The sequence below is a fragment of the Fukomys damarensis genome, unplaced genomic scaffold, assembly GCF_012274545.1.
Source record: "Fukomys damarensis isolate Sample0158 unplaced genomic scaffold, DMR_v1.0_HiC HiC_scaffold_14, whole genome shotgun sequence".
NCBI lineage: Eukaryota > Metazoa > Chordata > Mammalia > Rodentia > Bathyergidae > Fukomys > Fukomys damarensis.
In genome coordinates, this window is record NW_022900926.1 from 55242712 (window position 1) to 55268621 (window position 25910).

General features: G+C 38.5%; 1 long non-coding RNA gene across 3 annotated transcripts in view; it reads left to right on the forward strand.

The window, feature by feature from the left end:
• Nucleotides 1-24157, forward strand: part of LOC104868472 — a 49577-nt gene extending 25420 nt beyond the window's left edge. The window contains exons 2-4 of one of the 3 annotated variants that reach the window (XR_004517148.1): nt 11567-11634; nt 16995-17037; nt 23745-24157. This is a non-coding gene — a long non-coding RNA (uncharacterized LOC104868472). Of the gene's footprint in view, nt 1-5981; nt 6198-11566; nt 11635-16994; nt 17139-23744 lie in introns of those variants that run through there. The other 2 variants (XR_782024.2, XR_004517147.1) reach the window with 2 other exon arrangements.
• Nucleotides 24158-25910: the final 1753 nt, after the last annotated feature.

The window sequence follows — 25910 nt, forward strand, 5'->3', positions numbered from 1 at the left end:
TGTACCGGGGATCAAACTCGGGAACTTGTGTTTAGTTTACACTTTTAGTTTTTCACACCTGAGAAACTATTCGGTATTTAATCAAGTGTGCCCTGTTTATTTTACTTAAGAGTATAGCCTCAATGCGCATCCATTTAACTATAAATGTCTCTACTTTCTCATTTTTTATGACTGAGTAGTATTCTATTTTGTAGAAAAAACACATCTTCTTTATCCAGTCTCCAGTTGATGGGCAAATGGGCTATTTCCAAGTTATAGCTATTACAAATTGTGCCACTATAAACATGGGTGTGCATATATCACTGTGATATGATTCTTTTAATTCTTTTGCAAAGATACCCAGCAGAGGGATAGCTGGGTCAAATGGGACCTCTAATCCTAGTTTTTTGAGGAATTTGCATATTGACTTCCACAGTGGTTGCACCATTCTGCACTCCCAGCAACAATGGAGAAGGGTTCCTTTCTTCCCACATCCCCACTAGCATTTATTATTGGTTGATTTCTTCATAGCAGCCATTCTTTCTGCAGTAAGGTCGAATCTCAGTGTTGTTTTCATCTATATCATTCAAATGACTAGTGACATTGAACATTTTTTCATATATTTATTTACTGCCTTTACTTGTCTGTCTGAGAAATGTCTGTTCCTTTCAGATGCCTATTTTTTTAATCAGGTCTTTGTATTTGGGAGGTCTGATTTTGTTGAGTTCTTTATATATTCTAGATACTAGTCCTTTGTCTGAGGAGTAGCTGGTAAAAATTTTTCCCACATTGTAGGTTGTCCCTTAACTCTGTTGGTGATTTCTCTTGTACTGAAAAAACTTTTAATACAATGAGATTCCAGCTGTTGATTCTCTGTGCAGGTTCTTGTGCTGCTGAGGATTTGTTCATAAAGTCTTTTCCTATGTCAGTGTCTTTGAGAATTCTACCTAATTTCCAGTAAGTTTAATGTTTCTGTTTTGATATTTAGATCTTGAATCCACTTGGATTTTAGTTTAGTTTATGGTGAAAGATAGGGATCTAGTTTTAATCTTTGGCAGGTTGAAAGCCAATATTTCCAATACCATTTATTAAAGAGGCTATCTTTCCTCCAGTGAGGATGGTTGGCTCCTTTGTCAAACATGAGGAAGCTGAGTATCTGGTGTTGTTTTTGAATCTTCCTCGAATCTGTTTCTATGCCAGCACCATGCTGTTCTTATCACAGCAGCTTTGTAGCATAGCTTCAAGTTGGGGATTGTGATAGCCCCTGTCATGTCTCTGTTGCTTAAAATGGCTTTTGCTATTCTAGGTCTCTTCTGGTTCCAAATGAATTTTTAGATCGTTTTCTCAAGTTCTGTGAAATATACTCAAATATACTTTTCTCAAGTTCTGTGGTATTTCAATTGGGGTTGCATTGAATCTGTATAGCAATTTTGGAAGTATGGACATTTTCACTATGTTGATTCTTCCTACCCAGGAACGAGGGATGTCTTTCTATTTTCTTATATTCTCTTATATTTCTTTTTTCAGAGTGCTGTAGTTTTCAGTGTAGAGGTCTTTTGTCTCCTTTGTTAGATTCCTAGATTTCATTTTTTAAGATGTTATTGTGAAAGGAATTATTTCCCTAATTTCTCCCTCCATGAGTCTGTTATTTGTGTACAAGAAGGCTACTGATTTTTGAGTGTTGACCTTGTATCCAGCTACTCTACTGAATCTGTCAATTAAGTCTAGAAGTCTTTTGGCAGAGTCTTTTGGGTCATCTATGTAGAGTATCCTATCATCAGCAAATAATAACAGTTTAACTTCTTCCTTTCCTATCTTTATTCCTTTTATTTCTTTCTCTTGTCTAATTGCTGTGGCTAATGTTTCTAGAACTATATTGAACAGGAATGGTGATAGTGTTCCAATATGATGTTTTCATGTACATCTACATAGTGCTGTGATTACTGCAGTCAAGCAATCCTACATATCTGTCACCTTAATAGCTATGCTCATGGTAAGAACATCTAAAATCTATTGTTTTTAAATTTCCCATATACAATACAGCATTATTAACTACAGATCTTATGTTGTACATTAGATCTCTGACATATTTTCCTTCATAACTATTACTTTTTACCCTTTGATATATATTTCCCCATTTCTTCCCCTATCCCTCTATGCCCCTCCTAGTCATTGTTCAACTTTTTGTTTCCAGGTATTTGATCTTTTTTCTTAGGTTTTACATGTAAATGAGATTGTGCAGTATTTGCATTTTTCTTTCTGTATTGGGCTTATTTCACTTAGTGTAATGTCATCTTGGATCATCCCTGGATAAATGGCAATTTCTCTTTTATACACACACTTTTTTTTAAATGTTATTCTGTTATTCAAACTCAGGGCCTTGTACATATTAGAAAAGTGTCTGCCCCATGCCTAGCCATACACCAGCAAGTTTTATCCACTCATCCAATGACACATCCTAGGTCATTTCCATATCTTGGTTATTGTAAATAATGCTGCAATGAATAGATATTTTTTTGAGTATACACCTAGAAGAAGAATTCACACACTCACGAGCTGGATCATGTGATAATTCTATTTTTTAGGAAAATCCATACTGTTTTGTATAATTGCTGTATCAATTCACATCTCCACCAACAGTTTGCAAGAATTTCCTTTCCTCCATACTTTTGCCAACACTTGTTACCTTTTTGATGATAACTATCCTAACAGTTGAGAGGTTATTGTGGTTTTGATTTGTATTTATTTTTCTAACCATTAATAGTGCTGAACATTTTTACATATACCTATTGTTCACTTTTATGACTATTTTGGAAAAATTTCTATTCAAGTACTTAGTCCATTTTTTATTGAGTTATTTGGCTTTTTGCTATTGAATTGTGTGAGTTTTTAAAATGTAGTTTGGATATTATCCATTTATTAGATACATGGTTTGCAAATATTTTCTCCCAATCACAGGTTGCCATCCATTTTGTCATATTCTTTCTTACTTTCTTGCTTTCTTTTTTTTTTGTTACTGGGATCAAACTCAGCACCTTGTACTTGAGAGGCAGGCATGATGCCACTGAACTAAATCCCCGGCCCTGTCAAATGCTTTCTTTGTTGTGCAGAGCTTTGTAGTTTGATGAAGTCTTATTTATTTCTATCTGTTTATTGTCTAAACTTTTGGTATGATATAAAAAGCATCATTGCTGAGGGCAATATTAAGGAACTATTCCCCTATACTCTCCTAGAAATTTTATGGCTTCAGATATTATATTTAGGCCTTTAATACATTTTGAGTTGATTTCTGTATAGGGTATAAGGGTCCATTTCATTTCTTTGCATATGGATATCCATTTTGTCCAACACTACTCATTGAAAATTTTGTTCTCCTAGGTGGACTTGTTTAAGATTAGTTGACTCTACATGATTGGTTTATGTGTCTTTTTTTTTTTTTTGCTAGAACCATACTATTTTGACTCCAGTAGCTTCTTTTTTCTTTCTTTCTTTCTTTTTTTTGGTACTAGGGATCAAACTCAGGTCCTTGCACTTGCAGGGCAGGTGATGGAACCACTGAGCTAAATCCCCAGCCCTGTAGCTTCTTAATATAATTTGAAATCAGGCAGTGTATCACTTTCAACTTTGTTTTGCTTTCTCAATATTTCTTTGGCTACTTGGTGACTTTTTGTTACATTACAATATATCCTCTGAAAAAATGGCCTTGTATTATGTGTATTACTATTTATGCTTTATTATTTCTGTGATTAGTATTGCTTAATTGACACTCATTTTCTACTGTGATGATCAGTGGCATGATCTTTATCTTGCACCTGAGGTAACAGGCTTAGCTTTGGTGGTGGTTTTATTGCATTCTTCCTGAAGACATTGAAAACATCTGTAGATACATGTGGGTGATACACATCTGGTGATACACTCCACACTGGTGGAGTTTGGCCATGGTGTGCTCTGGTTTGTTCTCATCCTTCCTGAAAACACCATTTGGTTTCTTTCCTTTTATTTTCCTCTGGATTCCATAGCAAAAGAATGCTACTTTTGTGCTTTTTAAATTTAGTAATAAGGAGACATCACACTGAGCTGAAGGTATGAGAAAGCTTAATAACACCATTTTGGTTCTTGATGACTGGCCACTTCACATGCTGCTAAGTAAGTGAGATTTGTCCTCTAAGGATTCATAGTAAATCTTTAGCTCTACCCTTAAAAAAGTATTAAAAAAAAGACCCAGGGAATGGAGCAAAACATAGTACACAGCTAAAGACAACACGTGTTGTGAGTGGCAGGCATGTACCGGTCAAGGAATTAGATTACTCAAGGTGATGACTCATTCAGTAACTATGTAGTACTTGTGGTTGAAGAGAAACCTTTGCCAGAGAATGACTAAAATCTATTGGCAATGGCTTTAAAGGAATCATGACTGGGTCTAAACCAGTGAATATGCAAGTGTACCTTTTTTTTTTTTTTTTTTTTGTCTTACTAATTCAAGACTGAGAGTAAGAAAACACATCCCTGTTGACGTCTACTATTACAGCATGGTCTCTGGGGCATTCCCAAGGACTGCTGTCAATGGGACCTTGTCCAGACAGAGTTGTGTGTTTGGGTGTGGCCAGTCATGTAATTGTGTGTGTGTGTGTGTGTGTGCACGTGCACTTGTAGTTAGGAGGATGAACCTATCAGACTTATAGAAATTGTTAGAAAGTTTTGTTCTTGATAATTTAAAGAAAAGCCCAGCGAAAATTTTCCAAAATTTGATTATGGTATTAGTTGCTTAGGGCTATCATAATGAAGTTCCACAAAACTAGTGGCTTGAACAACAGAAATATACAGTCTCATACTTTTAGCGGCTAGAAGTCTGAGATCAAACTGTCAATGGTGCTGGCTCCTCCTGAGAGCCATGAAGCGAAAGCTATTCCTTTTCTCTCTCCTAGCTTCTGGAGATTTCTTGGCAATCTTTTCATTTCTTAGTTTGCAAAGGCTTCTTCCTCTTTTCCTTCACCTCCACATGGTATTGTCTTTGTGTGTAACTACTGTCAAATTTCTTCTTTTATTTTTTCTTTTTGGTACAGGGGATTGAACTCAGGACCTTGTGCTTGTGAGGCAGGTGTGGTGCCACTGAGCTAAATCCTCAACCCAAGTTTCTTCTTTTAATAAGAAAAGCAGTCATAGTGGATGAGAAACCCACTCTGCTCCATTATGACTCTGTTTTGACTAATTACACCTGCAATGGCTCTATTTCCCAGCAAGGTCACATTCTTAGGTATTAGGGGTTAGAACTTTAGAATCAGAATATAGCGGAGGGGAATAGAATTTAACTTAGAACAGCTGCATTTGTATCAGCCAGAGGTAATTTATTACAAAAAACAGTTCATTTGAAATTCTGTAGTAATCAATGTTAGACTTTTTATTAAATCCAGTGGAAATGTTCAGAGTTTTCAAAAAGTTTGAATCTATTTCATATTGTAGGGAGAAACTATTTAAAAATAAGAGAGACTCTATAACTCAAAACAGTTATTCAACCAAACAAATATATTTTTGAGTCATATGGGTAAAACGCCACATAAACACAAAGACATTATGAGTGCAAATACCACACAAGTGTTCCCCTATTAATAATGGTGGAAAACTCAACATTTTAACAACATTGTTGACATATGACACATTTTGGTATCTGCAGTTTCAAAACTCCGTTCAGTTTTGTGATTGCCCAAGGATTTTATTTTTTAAGTAAGTCTCCATCAGGAGAGCATGCACATGTGCATGCAGAACCATGCACACTCATGCTTCCAAGAGAGCAGTGTGCATGCTTGTGTCAGTGCTGTTTCCAGCAGTTAGAAATTCATCATGTAAGTCAGGGAGAACATAGGCAGTCAAAGGACATTTGCATCGCCACATTCAAATAGCAAGAAAAGAAAGGTAGGCCCAACAATAGATAGAGTTCTAGGTAAGTTCTAGAATCATGTCAGACTTGTAGTCTGAAGCTCTTTATCCCTGATTCTAACCATGACAGAAGATTATATCAGTCTTATAATTATCTGCCCAGCCAATGTAATTACTCATCACATCAGCAAGGAGTCAAGCCCATCCATCCATGAGGTCTGCACATGCATGTGTGAAGTCACTGCCTGTCTCTTGGTCATATTAGAGGCTTAATAAGGGACAGCCAGCATTCTGGGGGTATCCAGTGGGTGAAATCATCAGCGGGAGTGAGTTGACATCCTGAGGTTGGTGTTTTGACCTTTCTTTGAGAGAGTTCTTTTGCTGATGTCTGGGCCTTAGCACTACCACAGCTAGAAATCATAGGTTGTGCTAATGTTCCTTAAGAGAGGAATTCTAAACATATTTATTCATTAGAATCTGGTGACTCTCTTATTGTGAATTATTTATCCCTTTTAGGTCTTTTTAGCTCATTGTAGGACTAAGTATAGCAGATCCATATCAACACAGCCATATATGCTTCACTTAGAATTGTAAAATTTTGTAGCAGTGGAAATTATCTTGTTCAATGCTTCATTACACAGATAGGGAAATTAAATTCCTTAGAGGTTAAGTGCCTTGTCACGGGTTAGCACCAAGTTGGGGAAGAACCAGGGCTTCAGCCCCTTTTTTCAGTTTTCTACTGAGATTGTCATGGGATACTTTCAAGAGTTGGATTGCAAACTAACAAAGGATGACCCTACAGCAGGAGTTTCAAACAGAATCCTGTTCAGTGTGTAGTCTATTTCTTCTTTTACTGTGAGCAGTAGTCTCTGATGTCTATATTCAAAGCAGATGCCAAAGATTTCTTTTTAATTCTTATACAATTTTAAAATTTCTAAGAATCACAAAGGCTGCCTAAAAGACTTAAAAAAAATATGGGTTATTTGCAGGAAGGAAAAGAGGTATAACCTTAGCTCATATACCTCACTTTTTCTTTTCTCCAGGTAGTAATCCTCAAACAAAGGACACTTATCACAGGTTAACACAACAGAAACAATTTGTAATACTAACAAGCCATATACACCATTTTCTGTTAAGATTTAATTTACCAGCAAAGGGAATATAGAACCAATTTTATGTTTTTACCGCCCACCCAAATACAGTTTTACATTCTCATTGATTTATTCTGAGATTCCCAAAGCTCATGTACCAAACATTTTGTGTCATCTAAGGAGAAACTGTATTCCCTAATGCCGAGATTTAGTGCTGCCAGAAGTTGCTGAAGTGTTCCTTTGGCAAGCAGCTAGGGCTGGGGTTTAAACAAAATTAATTTGAATGTATTTGGCTGATTTTAGTAGCTTGACCTCTGAATGTACGAGCAACAGCAAGATGGGGGGCAGCAGCAGGTTGTACACAGCTGAATTAAAATGAAGCCTGGCGTTGCTCGGGAAAGCCTTCCCACACCTGCTTCTCATTTCCGCTAGTTATTTCTGGTAATAAAAATTGGAACTGTTGCTATATATTTTGGGGTCTAGAAGGTCTATACATTTTCTTTCATACAATATGCTTGTGATTAAGTTTATGTCTCTGTCTACAAAAGGACAAGACATAAGTGTTTTTGAAAGAATATAGAAAAAACCTTAGTGAATAGTCCCTTTAAAAAGATTGTTTTTTTGGTATTCTTTCAGTTCCAGATGGAAGGCTCTGCCATGCAGCATCCTGCCTACCTGTCCACTGACATTTTCAGCTACTGTTCTTTGTTTTTCTGCACGTTGGCTTTGCCCTTTGTTAGGGACCAGAATGACAAAATAGAATAGTAATATTGGCTTGTTTTAAAGAAGCAGATACATTTCTTAGGAAAGTTGAAAGCATTTGGATGGGAAAGCAGCCCTTCCCAAGTTCATTTCCTGCTTGGGCTTTTTAATTCTCTGATCACTTCCCTGACAGTCCTGATGTCTGTATCAAAAGAATGAGATGTGTGGCTCAAAAATGCCAATTGGAGCCTCTCCCCACCCTACCACCCGGAGCTCTTAGCATAATTTGTGATGACTTCAGGGCTGGAATTTGGCCCAGCCCCTAATCAATCCTTAGGTATTCCTGTTCTTTTCATATTGCTGGGGGCAACCTGCCCATCTTCTTGTCACTGCCTTCGATTGACATTCTAAAGTACAGCTGTATCGATTGTGACTTTGCTCTCCTCTCTCTGGTAGCTACTTGGAATCTCATTGATGAGTAGTAATAACGTGATATATATTCGTGTGCACATATGCACAAACTACTGTGTTCGGTATTTGCATGTGCCTTCACGTCTGCTATGCGAGGGTATGCCATGTGAGAGAAGCAGCCTCTTCCCTCTCTCTGCCATATGATGTCTATATATTTATGAGTAGGAAAGAGAGGAGCACTTGGATATATGAATCTGCTTGCAATTTCCTAATGGAATCTGGCAGAAAAGCTTTGAAATAGGACAAATTCCAGTAAAAAAATGTGTCCATGGAAGTACTTTCCCCTCATGCCTGTCACCTATTTGCCCTTCTAGAGCACTGAAAAGATTAGTCAGGAAACAAGCCAAGTCCTCTTCTTTTTTTTCAGCAATATTTTTCAGTAAAGAAAACACACTCAGTTAAAGAACGGAGAGTTTTGTAATTGTGTTCCCTTTTTTTAATAGGGCCCTTCTATCAAAGAAGAGTCCAGAGAAACAAGTTCCTGAAGGGAGAAACTATCTTGTTAGCAATGGTCAGCTTTTCTGCAGCGGATTGGGCTTTGTTGCCTCTATTTGGAAGGTGTGTGCTGGGAATATTCTTTAAGGAGAGAGTATGGAAGCTACCTGTGAGAGTAGAGGTGAATGAACTTGAAAAGCAGTAGGCTCTTCCCTCTTGGAGCTGCTGCTGTGTTGGAAAGGCATCCTGAGACTTGATGCCCTCACGATTCAGACGTGGCTTCTCCACTTCCACTGAGGCCAAAAATTTTTGTTCTTCCCATCTATGTCTGAATGGACCGGGAGTGTGAATTTAAGCCAGGGGTCTTACAGAAAGCCTTTTAAAGGCCTCTCTTGCCCATATCCATACTTGCTGGTCTTTGATCTGTCTCCGTCACATCCTCGGTATAGCAAGGGCTGTTGGGAAGCATGGAATACTGCAAATATGGTGTATGGTTAGAGACACAAACCTATTGAATCCACAAACTGGAAATGTGTAATTCTCTACTTGCAGATTTTTAAACTAAAACTCTACCTGAGTGAATGAAAAATAAGTTGCTTATCTGGAGACACTGTGTAATTCATCTGGGATAAGAATGCCCTTGTATCACACATATCTTATTGTTCAGATGATCCACAGGGTGAAATACTCTGATGTAGCTACACAGTCCCAGGAAGGAACCCCTAAAAAGTAACCTCATGTTTCACATTCTTCAAAAAGAATTATTTTTGTCATTTTCCCTTCAAATACGATCTTTACTTAAATCCAAACAATTGATAATAAATATTTAGAAATGAAGACTATATTTTTAAAACTAAATGGCAGAGCCTAAATTCTTTTGCTCTGGACATTTTTGAGGGATTTCAATACCTCACATGACCCTCATTTTAATATATCACTTTCTCTTCAAGCAGCAGTCTTGTTCTAGGCAACGTGCATGAAATGTGGTGGCTAAATATCTTTTGGGCAATGTTCCAAACAACTTAGGGTCTTAGGGGAGGATTCTGAGGGCTCCAGCAATGGCTACCAAGACTAGCAGATGGCAGGATGACTGTAGAAACAGACTTGTATTTCTACAGTTGGTTCATATAAAACAAGCTCAGAAGAAAAAAAAATGTAGCTGTAGACCTTACAGTTCTCAGCTGTCACTCCATAGACTAAGCTGTGAAAGCCTCCTCCAGCAGGGTAACATGCACATGTCTGTACCTTGTGGCAGGGCCGGAGCTTGTGTGGCTTCTGTAGTAGGGCTAGGGAGCTGGGGTGGTAGCTTTTCACATGTCTGAGGATGTGAATCAAACAAAAGGGGAAATTATGGCAGCATTTATTAATAATCTTGTACAGTTTTATGGGAAGGAGTTTAATTCTCTATAATTGTAAGATGATCTAGATTGTCAATTGTTACTTCATATATTTTGAAGCTCTGTTATCAGGTACATATACACTTGTGATTTTTCATGAATTATGAAAATTTTTCCTCTTGAAAGTTATTTGTAACAAAGTCTATTTACTTTATCTGTTGTTATTATAGCTACTCTAGTCTTCTTACACTGTTAGAATGGCGTATCTTTTTGCATCTAATTCATTTCAACCTATCTAAATCTTTATAAATTTAGTATCACAGACAATGTATAATTAAGTTTCCCTCTGTACCCATTAAGATAAAGCCTGCCATTTAATTGAAAGTGTTTAGTCCACTTAGACTTAATGTAAATATCCACGTAGTTGGATCTAGGGATACCATTTCCCTACTCACTTTCTGTTTGTCCTGACTGATATTTATTTTGTGCTATTAAGAAAATTACCTAAGGCCTCTGTGCTCCCTCAAAGTCATTCTAGGTCACTGTTGAACAAGCCCACCTAAGACTCAGCCTAAGGGCTGAGGAAGATAATTTGGTCCGATGTGATATTTACTTATAGGGAAACTGAGTTACAGAGGAGTTAGTTAACTTGCTCAAGGCCATCAAGTAATAAGCACTGGGGTTATGTTTCAGAGGTCAAAGCCAATACATTTAATCATTTCACTGTACCGCCTCCCGCTGGCAATTGCCTCACTATTGTACTAACGGCCAACAAGCAGAGGAAGCTGGGAGGGCTGTTGCTGCCCTTTGCCAGCTGCGGTCCCTGCAGATGACATTTTCCGTTGAAGGCAAAGGCAGTTGTGCAGCACCTTAGGGCACACGTGAACCAATCCCAGGGGCCCCAGATCAGTGAGGCTCAGCCTGAATGCGATGGGAGCTGAACTTCGACTTGAGGTTTTGCTCACTCCATTGATCAGGAATTCCTCATGTGTACCCACGGCTTGACACATGGTTAGGTATGCTGTGTTGAGAAATGCTGTTTTTAGGAAACAGTTGCTGAGCATTTTGGTGACATACATTTGTTCTGTTTGATAGAGGAGTGGGGTGACGTGGGGGCAGGAGAAGTGTGACCGGCCAGGGAAACACAGTGAGGTAACAAATGTGAGTGACGTTTTAGCACTTCCTCGTGAGGCAGCAGCATGCCCTCCTGACGCCCAGACGGGCTCACTCTTTAGATTTTTCTCGCTCATTTGCCACAGCTGTTTGTTGTTTTCTTAAATGTTAAGATTTTTATAGCTCTTCAGTTACTTATAAAAAGTATCAGTTATTCAGGCCACATGAGAACTGGCTCAGTGCTGGTCTAATGAGCAGGAAGAACACTGAAAGCGTGCATATTTTTGTTGTTTCTATTTTCTCACTGCTCCTCCTCCCCTTACTCTCACAAGTTTCCCCTTTGGACTCACATGACTCCAGAATTTGGGAATTCACTAGAAAGATGAACCACGAGTTAGCCTTTGTTCTTTAAATGTAATTTGTCACTGACCCACCTGCCTGCCTGTTACTGACCTTCAATGGTTGCAATAGTAGAGAAATAGGGAATCTCATCCCACAAGCCGCAGCGTTCCTAGGGGTCAAAGGGGACTTGAAACTATACATATTCACCTGTGATCTCTGCAGGAAAGAAGTCTCATCTTTGCCACACAGAGGGAAAAGGATCCTGAGCTCAAGAGACCTTCACGGAATAGGTAGGAATTTCTCTTTGGGCCACAGCTTCTGGGGAAAGCAGTTAGGATTTGCTGCAAAAGGAATCCTGGTAGACTCAGAAGGGAGATAGCAGAAACTACCGTCAAGAACACAGAATTTATATATTTGAAGGAATCATACAGCCTCCCCTACTCTTGGAGGCCTTTACAATGGCATCTGTAGGTTGTACATATATTCAACTGTTGCATTTATGAATCTCAGATTTGGGGCACACTTGGAAAGATTGTAATGTTTCATGCATTTTAGCTTATTATCTGATATTGATATATACCTATATTTATATATTCATGATTTTATAAAAAAGAATATAATAAATTGATATTGAAATATTAATTTAATTGCAATATCAAATTATTGATACTTTAAAAAATCTGGAATTAAAGTTTTTATTTGTTCATTTACTTTTACATTTATGTAGATATAGGATAAGAACTGATTGCTGTTCTAGGAAGTGATTTGCCTCACACTCAGAATGTCTTTAATACTACTTAGGAACCTCTGGCCAATTGTTTGGCTTCACGATTAAATTATGCAACTGTTTCCAGGAAACTACATCCTCAGGCCCATTTTCTTGGTCCTAGAAGAGGTGAAGACTCCCTCCTCTTAGAGAATTGTCTTCACCTAGCATTTACCTGAGATAATTTTGCAGAAATTAGTCCTCATTAAACATGTTCTGAGGTAGAAAATAGACCTCATTCAAATTAGTAGCAACTTGGATTCATTTCTGGCATCAAACTTGGAAAAGGCCTATGTGTAGAATAAAGTGCATATTTTTTCTTTTAGCTCAGAGGCTCCATGTGCACCTATTTAATCTTGTGCTTTTACTTTTTTGGATATATTTATTTTTGTCATGCTAGAAATCAAGTTCTTATGCATTTGAAACTAGAATGGCTAAAATTAAAATAATACTAAGTGTTGTTAAAAATGTAAAGCAATGAACTCTCAGTTGCTGGTGAAAGTGCAAAAGAACACAGCTACATCAGAGAAATAGGTTGGCAATTTCTTATAGCAAACATACACTTGACATATGATTCATTAATGATACTTTTAGGTATGTCCACATGAGAAGTGAAAGGTCATATCTGTGCAAAGGCCTAAATGAATGTTCATGGAAATTTTGTTTGCAATAGTCCCAAACTGAGTGCAGTATATATGCAGAGTGTATCAGTATCAACAGATATGCTAATCATGATATATCTATACAATGAAATATTATTTAGCAATAAAATGTATTGGATAGACAACATTACGGACAATTCTCACACAAAGTGAAAGAAGTGATGCACACACACAAAATACTATATACCATGTGATTCCATTTAACTGAAAAATCTAGAAAAGGTACAACCATAGTGATATAAATCTGTGATCTGTGGTTATCAAGGAGGTAATCTTAGGGTAAGATGAGGATTGACCATAAAAAACATGTGGGAGCTTGGTTATGGCAACAATCTCAAGACTGTCAAAACTTATCCTACATGCTTAAATTAAACTTCAATAAAGCTAATGAGAAAAAGATAATGTGTACAGGTTCTTTGTGACTAAGATGTATATGAGACAATTAAATTTTTATAACTCTAGGATTAACTTCCTTTGGACTCAGCCTCATTTGCTTTGCACAAATTTATTAATACAAAGTTCATGATTTAGATGTTTTTAATATCTGTTATCCTAAAACTAAAGTTATTTATTCATTTGGAAAAAAGCAGTATTTCAAATTTGTTGTACAATAGATATTTGGTGATAAAGGGAAAATTGAAATAATAACAGTTAATCAGTGCTTATACAGTTGTCTAAGAGTCAGTATGTCTTTTTGTTTGCTGATGCACTGACACACTGGAACAACTGTCTTGTGGAGATCTTATTTACAGTATTGGGTAACAGGCTGGGTGCCACATGAAGATACTAACATTGGAATTCCTCCATGCAGAACAGGGGCCGAATCTGAGGATCTACAGGATATAGCTTAATGCTAAATTTAATATATAAAATCACTTGATGATCTGAGGGCAAAATAATGAATTGAGTAATTTTGCTTGTGTGAACAATTTTAAAATCATAATTTCTGTAATCATCCAATCCCTCAGAAATATAACTAGATATCTACTTACCCTATACTTCAGTCTAACATATCTATCTATTAGGGATTTAGTTACAGCAAAGCATTATGGGAAGTACTATAGGAGATGCAGAGCTGCTTAACCTTTCCCATTTAGTTAAAATTCTATCTTTAAAATTTCCTGAATAGTAAGTACATGAGTCTCTCACTCCCATGCCTTGTCTGTTGAGGGGCAAAATTTATCAACATATTTTTTGCTTAATACTAGCCTCAGACCATCCAACCACAGCTAAGGATGAATGCATACAGAATGGACTTGCTCCTTGGTGTGGTCCCCAGACTAGCCTCAGCGTCATCAGGACACTGGTTAGAAATGCAAAAATCTCAGCATTCATTCCCAGATGGACAGAATGTGCACTTTTATCAGATTCCTGGGTATCTCAATTACAACACATGTTTCTTCCACCCATGAAGTTTTTCTGCTTCTCCTTACCTAACAGTAGTATGAACATTTGAGGATTTAATTCCTTCTACCGAATCTTTTGAGATGCACTGAAGGTCAGGTGTCTGATACCTTCTATCAGGGGGAGTCTTGAACCATTTGACAGGTTTCTCTCCAGGCCTGACCTGATATTTACTTACCACTTGCAATTCAAAAAGCATCTTTGTAAGTAAGAGGAAGAAATTTCAGGTGTCTGAAAAGCTAATGCACATAGCCAAAAAGGGTTCAGGTTGAAAGCCTGCCCTAGAACACACTTTACTTAATAAATGTTAAATGAAAATAATAAATGCCCTTCCTGTTGGCTTGAAAATAGCTTTTACGTGGCTCTGGTACAAATACATTTTGTAATCCTTTCAAAGCACCTTTGTTTCACTGCTACCAGCTCCTATATGGATGACGGTATTTACTCACTGAGGTGTGCGCAGATTACTTTAATGGTTGGGAACCTATTTCTTCCAACCTCTACTTGACATTTTCTCCTTTATGCAGAGAGCATAACTGAGGTGCAAGCTGTCTAGTGTCCTGAAACATTGCCAGCTCATGCTCCATTCTTTCAGGAGCTGCTTGTCCAGTGAGGCTTCCTGTACCTTTTATGATAAGAAGCCACTCAGAAGTCAGAGGAAAAAGAGGGACTGAGAACAGGAGTCCTGAAATAAGGCCCTGGAAGAGAAGTCATCTGGCCTTTCTGAGCCTTAGTTCTCTGACCTGCAAAATGGAACGGTTCGACCAGAAGATGTGTGAGGTCTCCTCCAACCCTAAACCAAGAAAATGGATTCTGGATGCTAGACTGTGGAGTCAGGATACTTTATAAAGACATTTCATATGTGTTATTCTGAGGAATCATCACAGCTCCACAGTGGAGCTCCTGTTTTACAGATAAAGAGACTGAGACCCGGAGAGTGTAAGTGGCTTCTTCAGTTTTGTTCAATTCAAATAGCAGAATCTGGACTCAGGACTCAAACCCCCGGCATTCTGACTTCATCCGAAGTTTTCCCACTAGACCTCTGCTGTCACCAACTCAGCCTATTGCTTTGTTTAATCATGTTATTGAAGGTTGTGCAAAGGTCATATGTTCCAAATCTGTCTGCTTCTCGAAGTAAGCTAAAATAAGCTTTAGAATAGTACCATGCAGGTATCCTGCAGCAGAAAAATAATGAAACATTCTATTTGTATTATTAGTCTAAAAAGGCAAAAGTGCTTTTCTCAACATTGCCTCTTGAATCTCAAATCTCCCCCCGGGAGGTGGACTGAAGCAAGTATTCTTAAAGTCATTTTAAAGAGAGAAAAACGAAGGCAGAACAATGAAATTAGTTGCCTAAGCTTTCTCAGTAGAGTGGATATTAACTCCAGACACCTGATAGTTCCACTTTCTTTTTAACCCCCATCTAAATGGAAGCTCCATGCACAAGCATCATGCTTCATGTTCTCATCCCCAAATGTAGCTGCAACAAGCTGGCAGCCCCAGAAACTGCAATGGGAGAGTATCTATAAGGAAACAGGTAGAAGAGCACAGAATGGAATGATCCTGTGGATTCCCTTAGGTTCTGCTAACAAAGGAGAGGATCTTTACATTCCATTCAGAACATAATTGGATTTAAATATTTTACCAGCTTCAGTGAAATCTTTTTAAATTTTTGCTTCTACTGAAGAACAAGTACTTATCTAGAGTTTAATTACAAATATAATCTGGTTCTGCATGGATAAAATGCAAAAATGTCAAGGGCAGTTAGCTAGAGTCAGAGCACGAGAGAAGAACAGCTGCTTCCTCCTCCCCAACCCCGTTTTAATAGTCATAACTCTCAGGTAGAAAAGACTAAGAAAGTAACTTTGTGTTGTGGTTAAGAGTGTGGGCATCAAACTATGTTTGCATCTTAGCCATGCTGGTTACTAAATCTGTGACCCTGACAGAGTTATTTCTCAGGTCAGTTTTCTCATCTGTGAAATGTGGGTAATAATGGAAACTACCTCCTACCGTAGATTAGTTGTGAGGGTTAACTGAGTTAATACCTGCAGAGTGCTTACAGAGGCACCTGGGAAATAGTAGAAACTTAACAAATGTTAGCTATTACTGTTACTGTTATTAGTGAGGAGGGAACAGTTAAACACTTTGATTTATTTTTAAACCTAGCACTATATAATTGAATTCTAATATTAAGTAAGGAGCATTGATTATCAACTGATAAGTTCTTTGTGTATGTGGTTGTCCAAACTGAGAGGTCAAGTTGTAGGTGGGCTGGGAAACAGCTAGCCTATTCAAGACAACCAGGCATAGAAAATAAGGCAAGGAAATGGATAATGGAAATAACCTAATGTAGGATTAGTTACTGAACCTACTATTATGTCTGCCATCTAAAGTGATGATATTGTGACAAATGACCAAAGGCTTCTTGAAATCCTGAAGGAGAGAAATCACACACTACAGAAATACAGTTTCCTCACAAATAGGTTGTGTAGATATGGGAAGAACAATTGCCCAATGGCAAATAAATAAATGTCTACTCTGGTTTATACATCAATCTCTAATATGTATAGTATGAGTCAGATCAGATCCTACCTAACCTAATTAATTCTGCATGAACTGTTAAGTCCTGAAGCTACCAATACTGATCTCTTGGGTTTTGGGCATTCCCAGATCAGTATACCTTGTGGAATCTGGATATTGAAGTAATTATACCTTTTCCTAGTGTACCTGTCATTAGATACTAAAGCTTAAATAGAAAACAATTCCTATCCCAATCTCATGAATGTCCTGATGTTCCTCTTTCTTTCTCTGCTATTAGGAAAGGCAAGAATGCTGTAGACAACATTATGAAAAAGCTGAAGGTATGCAAGATCAGCCTAAAGACATGCATTCTAATTCAATGAAGGCCTTCTTGAAGGTGGCAAATAGCTGCAAAGTCTGGAAATGATGGGATGTGATTAAAACAAGCAATTTCTCAGAAGGAACTATGTGATTCTCATGCACAAATTCTTGTAATGTTCAATTGAACTCCTCTTTTCCTACTACCAAAGTTGATTCCTGTACCATACAAGGAAACCAGTCATATTTCTTTGTTGCCTTTCACTGATTTTCATCTTAAAAATGCTTTTCCAGAGTACACCCAGTTTGGCACAAATGGCTCTTATTTTTAGCAGCCCCCCCCCAACAACAATAAAAAAATCCATTGTCAAGAAAGTAGAAATTCCCACTTCTGACAAATCAAAGAAAGCTGGTAGAAGTCTGAGGACAGTTCCCAAAAGCAGTAGCCAATGGCTGAGCGGGTCAGTGTTCTACAGTAGAGGCAGAGCTTTGCAGGCAACTGGTGGGGTAGAGCAACACTAACATAGCCAAACTTGAGAAAGTTTGGGATGCAGGAGAGCATATATGCCGCATTCATGGACTTTTGAACCCTACCTGCTGGGCTCTATTCCTGGCTCTGCCATTTACTGCAGTATGACCCTAGGCAAGGTACTCTCTATGTTTTAATTTCCCATCTGAAAATGTGCTTTAACCACAAAAGTTGGTTATGATGATAGAAAGAGTGAAATCGTGGGCCTGACACATAGTACACACGATCTTAGGGCTGACTGTGACATAACTGTCCCTCCTTTGGTCCTGTCTTGTGCTGAGCATTTTTGCTTCAGCTCACCTGGAGAGATCCTGGCAGAGGTTCCTGCCTGAGCCTCGGCTTCCTTCAGCCACAGTACTGCCCTTCTTCCACAGTGCCTCACTTTTCCTTCCATCTCTTTGTACTACTACCTTTCTCTCTTGCCTTCTCTTTTCTGTGCGTTCTCTGTGTTATCTACCTGCTTTGGGATATAGGTGAGGATTGGTGATGAACGTGGCATGTGTTTTTAATTTTATGGGTTCAGTAATTGGTATGTAATATATGTCACGTATATTTGTTGCTTTGGTTTTACAATTCAAAAGAATTATAAGGAATCAGGAATATGCGTTCTATTTTTCTCAGTGTGTTGAGTGGTAGATAGCATGGTACTTCATGCTGTGTGAATATTTGCATCTCAGAAGTATTAGTATTTGCAACTTGCAAAAATGGTGTTTTGAAAAAAGCTATTTTGAATGACATCTATCATTCAAAAATATCTACCTTCTAATTTTGAGGACAAAAACAATTTTTGAAACTGAGCACCGTTGAAAAGTTTTATTCATGTTATACCTAAAGCCAAAGTAATATTTAAAATAAAATGTTAGTGACAGAAAGCTACATTTCTATATATTCATTAAGGAGGTTGTCATAAGGAGTGGAATAAGCACAATTTCTCAGAGCTAAAATGAAAATTGTTTTTCTTTAGCCAGATATTAGTGTTGGAACAATGTAACCCTTTGCTTAACAGTATGAGGCACCCACCAGGCTAATTTATGGGATATGGAATGTTATGGGTGATTGAGTGATCTGATTGTTTCAACAGTGCTAAAGGGTTTATAACAGTCTCCAAGTTCCCGGCTTTACTAGCCTGAACTTGCCCTTTCCCATCTCTATCTCCTGCTTGCTTCTTTTCTCTAAGCAATGATATATTCTTTTGTGTTTTCAAATTTAAGCTGTATAGGAAGCCGGTGAAGTGGGGGCCTGGGTTCAAGTTTGGGGGCAAAAATACATAGAAAAAGGAGTGGGGTCTTTCTGTAACTACCCTTTTGTAATCGCGTTTTGTAAAACCACTGTTGGGTTGGGAGAGGGCCCGGAGCTTGACTTTGGGGAGGTTGATGGGGGGGAGATGTGTGCTTCTTAGAATGGGGTGGAATTGTGCAAGGGGAGAACCCCAGGAGAACACTGCCAGTCCTCGCCTTCTGAAATACTGTCATTAGCCCCTCAGACTTGCTCACTGGCATTAACCTGCTTGTCACATTAAAAATCCACTTTAACCAGTGTGGGGAGAAATGAACTTAGACAACAACATATGCAGCCCCCCCCCAATTTCATTATTCCCAGCCCTGAAATGCAGAGGACAGAGTGACTGATGAGAATGGTTCCTGGTGACAGGGAGATGGCTGGGAGAAAAGATGTAAGGAAGAAGGATGCCAGGCTGGTAGTCATGCCCTGTGGAGTATTATAGTCATACTTGCCCTTCGGGGGAGATCTTGGTGTGTGGCTGCATGTCAGTCTTCAGAATTCATTCATTGGCACTTTCTTGATCTGGTGCAGTTGGGTGCAGGGCTGGCTTCTTTCTGGGGTGTGGACAATAGGAAGTGAGCTTCTGTTTCCTTTCTGTATTCTAATCCATTTTTCCTAGTTGATCTTACTTCCATGTAGCCCACAGTTTCCTTCTCTAGAAAATAATGTGATAGTCCTGGGGAGGATCAAATAAGGTACAGAAGCAACATCACTCAGATCCATCTTCCTTTCTCTCCTTAAAACATTTCCATCCTCGGAACATCTGCAGAGAGCTTTAATGACTACTGTCTTGGATCTCTGAGCAACCAGTGTCAAAACACATAAGTCCTCTTGGGCTGAGCCCCTTGGGCACCATAGAAAAAAGGGGTGGAGCAGCAGTAGGTTCAGGTCCAGCACTCTCCACTCCCAGAAACTTCTCACTCTCCTTCACAGGAGGCGAGGCGAGGTGTGAGTGAGGACCAGTAATTAGCACTTAAAAAATGTCTGGAAAACCAAGTCCAGATAAGGACTTGAGACTGTTCTTTGTCCTGTTTTTTAACACAAGACCACACACTTTCCAGAAGATAATTAGATCTGTTCATGAAGATCTGGATCTGGATCTTAGACCTGGGTTGAGGCACCTGCTTGGTGCTGTGTTTTCTCCTCTCTCCCTTATTCTCACCCAGTGCTGAGGGTGTAGAGCAGGGTTACTGGTGTGGAGCTTTAACAGACCATAAACTCAAGAGGCTCCACACTGACACCCCTATTCCCTTGACATCTCTGTCCCTGGGAGGATGGTATTCTTGATAAACCTTCCCCATGAAATCCACAAGATGGGAAAAGGAAGAACCCACTTCACTCCACTTCCTCTGGTTACAGGGCTGCTTGACTGTGAGATCTCTATCTGAGCCATTTCCTATATCCAGAGTCCATTAAATGAGAAGTTTGGATGACTGACCCCCATGACTTTGGGAACTTAATTTTAAAAAGCACAAGAACATTTCCTGAACTGAAAACAAGCAAAACACCTCAGGTGGCAAATGATTTGAAATAATAACTTGAATTTACCATGACAGATTTGATGAGAGTGCCTGCGTTCTAATTCCTTGTTATCCGATACTGGTGTGAAAGTGGGGTGGGCTACTTTGTACCTCAGGTAGAGTCCACGTGGGAAGCCTGGGATCTGGGGATGGGCTGAGGGGGGCTGAACCACTCCGTGTGAAAGGAATTGTGCCCTGATTGACTTAATTATTCGCAAGATTGATTTAGAAAAGTCATTTCCTTCAATCATTCAGATCTGAAGTACTTATCTTTTGAACACCCACCCTCCCATTCATGAAAGCTTTTCTCTTTCACTCAGAAGCCTACTTCTCCTTCTCCCTTTACACCCACCAGAAGGGCTGCTCCAGGCAAGAGAGGGTTTGGGGGAAGGGAGAGATGGTGCTCTTTTAGGCCTGCAGCAAATTAAAATTACCCAAGAACAGCACTGGCTCTCATCCTCCATTGATCATTGAGTGCTTATTTTTGTAACTGATTTGATAGCTAGAGAACATGCATTTAAAAAAATCTAGAAAACAAATGTTTTGCACTTTGATTCAAATATAAGAAGAAACCCTCACAGAAACACAACATTTTTGTATGTGTGTGTGCCTGGTATTGCACATTTCAAATGTAATTTAAAACTCACGGTCCAGCCACATCAGCTAAAATCAAAGATCTTGTCCTCAAAATAAAATAAATTCTGACATATTTCTCATGTTGAGATGGCCTTCTTTGTCTTTTAATCAGCTAGTCAGCACTTCTGCTGTCAAAAGGAGCTCCCATCCTCATACCTCAATAGAAAATAAGCAAATTTCTAAAATCCTTCTCACCTTAGTCGAGGCCTCCTCCAGCTTTCTTGTTCCAACAAGTCATTCTTTTACAGCTTGGGCATGAGCTGTGGTTAAGTCAAGCCGATGTTTAGCTAGCACATGCTAGGATAGCCATAGTTATTGTAAATATTATGTTTCCTCACTGGCTAATAAATATGTTTTGAGCTCCTTGGGTGCCCCTCCCTCACCCTCTCCTGGGACCACCTGGACCACCTCTGTGAGGTAGCAAGTGAAGGGTTCACACCTGACACAGCCGGGGCCTTCACAAAACTGGCTTGACTGTTTAACCTCCATCTCCTTCCTCTTGTTGCTAATTTGAGTATTACCCCTAGGTTGCATTCATCATGTTGAAAATGGCTGATTATACATCCATCTTTCCCACTATTTCATGCAAACTCTTAAATTTTATGGTGACATCAATAGTCCTTTGCTACTTGGGTGGAGAAAGAGCCACTAATTAGGCATTACTCCCAGGAATTTCTCTCAGTCAATGCACTTAGCTTCTTTCCTCTTACTCAACTGGGGTTTGATCCCTAGAGACACAGGGATTTATTCAACAATTTAGACCAGTTAATTAAAATTTTAAGGCCTCTCTAAATACAGTTCCTTCTCTGTAGGACCAGGACAATTGTCATTCATGATAGGAGAAGTAAAGAACAAGGGTTATTAAAAATGGAGGTGGCCCCATTCTTTCGCATCGTGAGGGCCTTCCAAGCATGGGTTCAACATGTGAGGCATGAGGGAGGAAGATTCAGAGTACCTGTGACCTTGGACTTATTACTCAGCCAAACTCTGTCCGATGCTCATTTCACTTCAAGCCGGGGTAGATAATGCCGCTGTGTTCTATTTCGTTTGTGTACACTTGCACATTTGAGTGACTATATGGTGTGTAAGTCAAACTACTTAAAGCAGTGGAATGTTTCCACATGTGAAAAGTTACATGTGTTGAAGCTAAATAATGACAATAAGAGGGGCCATGGTGTATTAGCAGTAATCTATATTATTAAGATTTTATAAGAACCGGAGGGAATGTCATGGCAGAGCAAAACATGGCCCTAACTCCTGAAAGCAACTTGGTTTATTGATAGAACTTTGGTTCTATCAACCAATCCAAAGGGAAAGACTATAGCAACTAATGCTGTATTTTCAAACTTCAGTAATTTAGGGATCCTTTCAAAGGAAAAGGTACCTTGGAGTCTGAGTGTTAATCTGAGATTAGTTATTCATTAGATACTTAAATGTCTAAAACAAAAAGGAGACAAATTCTTCACGGTTAAAGCTCTTACACAATTCTAAAAGAAAATTTCTAATGAAATAAAAATAAAATTAAAGAAAAATTAATACATGATTGTAATATTGACAGGTGATTTTTTGCTGAGAATAAGTTTCCTCTTACAATGGAAACACGGTGTTGCCCGCTATGTTACACATTCTTTTGAATTCAGTATATCTTGACCACTGTGAACTTTGGGAAATCAGCTTCCACCCTCATTTGTTCCATTCAAACTCCTACTGTGAGCACATCATTTATGTATCCAGGCTTCTTTCTTTTTTGGATTTAAGGTTCAAGTAATATTATTTGGCGATGATGTGATTATAAATATAGAGGCAAACACAAACTTTGAAATCACATGGCATCTCTTGGTAAAATAAGTAATAGTTATCAAGTGTTTACTGTACACCAAACACTGTTCCAAGTGCTTTATGTCTTTTAATTTACATGTCCCTTATTATCATCCTGAGAAATTTCCCCATTACAGATGAGGAGGTGAGCTCTGAGATTTTCCAAGTTTACTCAGTGAGAAAGCAGCAAACCCAGGTAGTTCTGTACCAGAATCAATCTCTTAGCTACTGTGCTTATTTTAATGTCATATGATATAATAAAAGCAAAAAATTTCAACCAGAGAGCTCTTACAACCTATCAGAAATCAGTTGTAATACAGAAATAATTATTCAATTCTCTTAAAACTTTCATTATTCCCAAGATTATTACCACATAGTGTCCTCTAATTCTTTAAAGTACAAAAATATATCCTGAATCTATCCACAGTTATCTCAATTGACATCAGGTCTTTTCTAAGGGCAGAGCATTATATTAGATAATTGGCATAGAAGGCTTGCTAGCAATAGAGATAGTAAAAGATATGTTGTGTAGCCATATTGAAGTGTGAATGTTGATACCACTTTAACAAGGGTAATAAAGCATAGACAGGCAGAGGAATAAAGACGAGTATGAGTGATCTGGGGCAATTGGGGTAAGCTCTGAGAGGCAGGGGCTATTGACCAGAAACTTGAAAAGGGAGGCTAGGTGCAGAAATTCACTCAAATCCATCTGTGCTGGGGGTGGCAATTGGCAAACAGTTCTAGAAACAATGATTAGAAGTTGTAACCAATCTAGATTTTCATGGCATGTTTCAAGAAATCTGCAAGTGTCAGAGTGGGAAGGTCAAAGAAGAAGGCAGAGAAAATCATTTGAGCCTTTTGCCCTTGGGTTTTGTGTGTAAACTGTACACTGGATCATTTAGGTATTTGTTCAAATTTATTTCTCACTTGTCTGTGTCTTCAACAGCCTCATCTCATCATGGCTATTTACTTGTCTTAGATTGTAAATGAAGACAAAGTGGAGAATGTCAAGCCTACTCTACAGATCCCCCAAAAGACATACTAAAGCACTTCTGATGACCCATCGAACTTAATTATTTCATGAGCGCCTATCACTTGCAAGTTCTTCTGTTAATTGAGGATGGATGGGAGGACGAATAACTTAGGGTCCCTGCTGTCCAGAAATTTCACAGGGTAGATAATGAATAGTACATAGGAATGGAACAGATAGTTTGGTCTGCAACTGTTTGCATGGTAGCTAAGTTCTTGGGTGTAAGACAGATCCTATTCCAATCTCAATTCTACTGGCTACTTTCTGGGTGTGTATGGGCAAGTGAACCTCATTTTTCTTATCTATAAATGAGGAGGATGGTGACAATAAGAATGAAAAGATGAAAATAAAGTGTTTGTAGATGGGGAGGGGAGGAGGGGGTGAAGGGAGGGCAGAGGTAAGGGGAAAAAATGAGAATCAAGACTTGTCATGTAGAGGTACAAGATCCCAACAATGAATGTAACTGTACTGTATCCCTAAAATGTACCAATAAACTCAATTAAAGCTGAAAAAAATAGTCAAATATATAATATAATTAATTATATTTGAAATGTGTTAAAAGCAAAAGCAGAAAATGAAAAAATTACAAAGTAACTATGTTATGTGTTAAAAAAAAAAAGAGTATTGGCATCATAGAGCTGTTGTCAAGACTAAATGAAATGATACCCATGCAATGCTTAGCACTTCTGTGCATAGAATTCAGCTCATCAGATGCGAATCTGCAGCTGTTGAAACTCTGCTGACTACAACCATGTCTGAACAAAGGTGTGCTTTCTAATTTGATTGTGCCTGAGTCTCTGAATGGTCCTGTATTGGAAGGTAAGGGGAGGAGAAGCCAAGCAGAGGCAGCACTAATTTGGCAGTGCCTGGGGGAACGTGTGCGTGTAGCACTGCCCTCTACTGGAGACACTTCTAAGAGATTTCCAAACTATTCAGTACTCCCTTGTTCCAACATCTGGGTTTATAAAGAAAAATCTCTTTCATAGAGGGCTTCACAGCCTGTCTGTGACAATTTCTCCCTTTTTCCAATACTTGGGAGGCAGAAGAAATCCTATTGTTTGCTAGGCTCAGTCCTTCACTTGCTTTTAACTAATGTGGAGTCTGGACAAGTATTGATTTTTCTGTTTTTCTCTGACTGAACTCATCAGTCATTTTATATTACTGGAGAGTCCATTAGCAATAAAAATAAAGGATGGAAGTTACAGACCCCATTAGAGAAACTTACTCTCTGTATCTTTGGGACAAGGGAAACAATTAAAAGCACGTCATCTTATAAACATTCTAATAGAGTTTTAGAAGAGTGAATAAGTGCAGGCTGTCACTATCAAGGGATGAAATGAAATCCTCCTTACTAGTCAACTAGAAAGGAGTGTTCTGACTTTTCTACCAGATTGGGATAACTTGGTGGGATGAAAAGAAGATCAAACACTAAAATAAAGTGACACTGCATTCAGAGGTTCAGCTGTAGGCTCATTCATGGATGAATTTCAGATCTGCCATCACAATGACAGATCTAAGACAAGAGGGAGGTGGTGTTTAATGAGAAAGGAAGAGACAGCAATATAACTTTGACTGGGAAATTTAAGCAACTTGAGCAAAAACAAACAAATGAACAATATCTTCACATGGTTGGGGAAGACTTTTTCCGGTTGGGTTAAGGGTCATTGAAATTCTCTTAATTCCCCAATGACAGAAGAACGAAGCAAGAAGACAGCCTGTGAAGTTTGATGTTTGTTAACCTGAGGATGTAACTGATATATGGGATAGGGGGCATCTTTATGCTTCTTGGGTGGATCTAAGCTGTTGTATGGGAGTGACTGGCATCATTCTTGACATGGGTCAACACGGAAGATATTAATTCTCAGTTAGGCATAGTGGTGCATACCTGTAATTCAAGCACTTTGGTTGGCTGATGCAGGAGGATCACAAATTTAAGCCCATCCTGGGAAATTTAGCAACTTAGCAAAACCCTGTCTCAAACAATTAAAGGGCTGTGGATGATGATTGAGTAAATATTAAGGTTGTCTGATCCTCTTTAGTCCAGAAAGCAATACATACTTTTTCAAAACCATGTTATAAGAG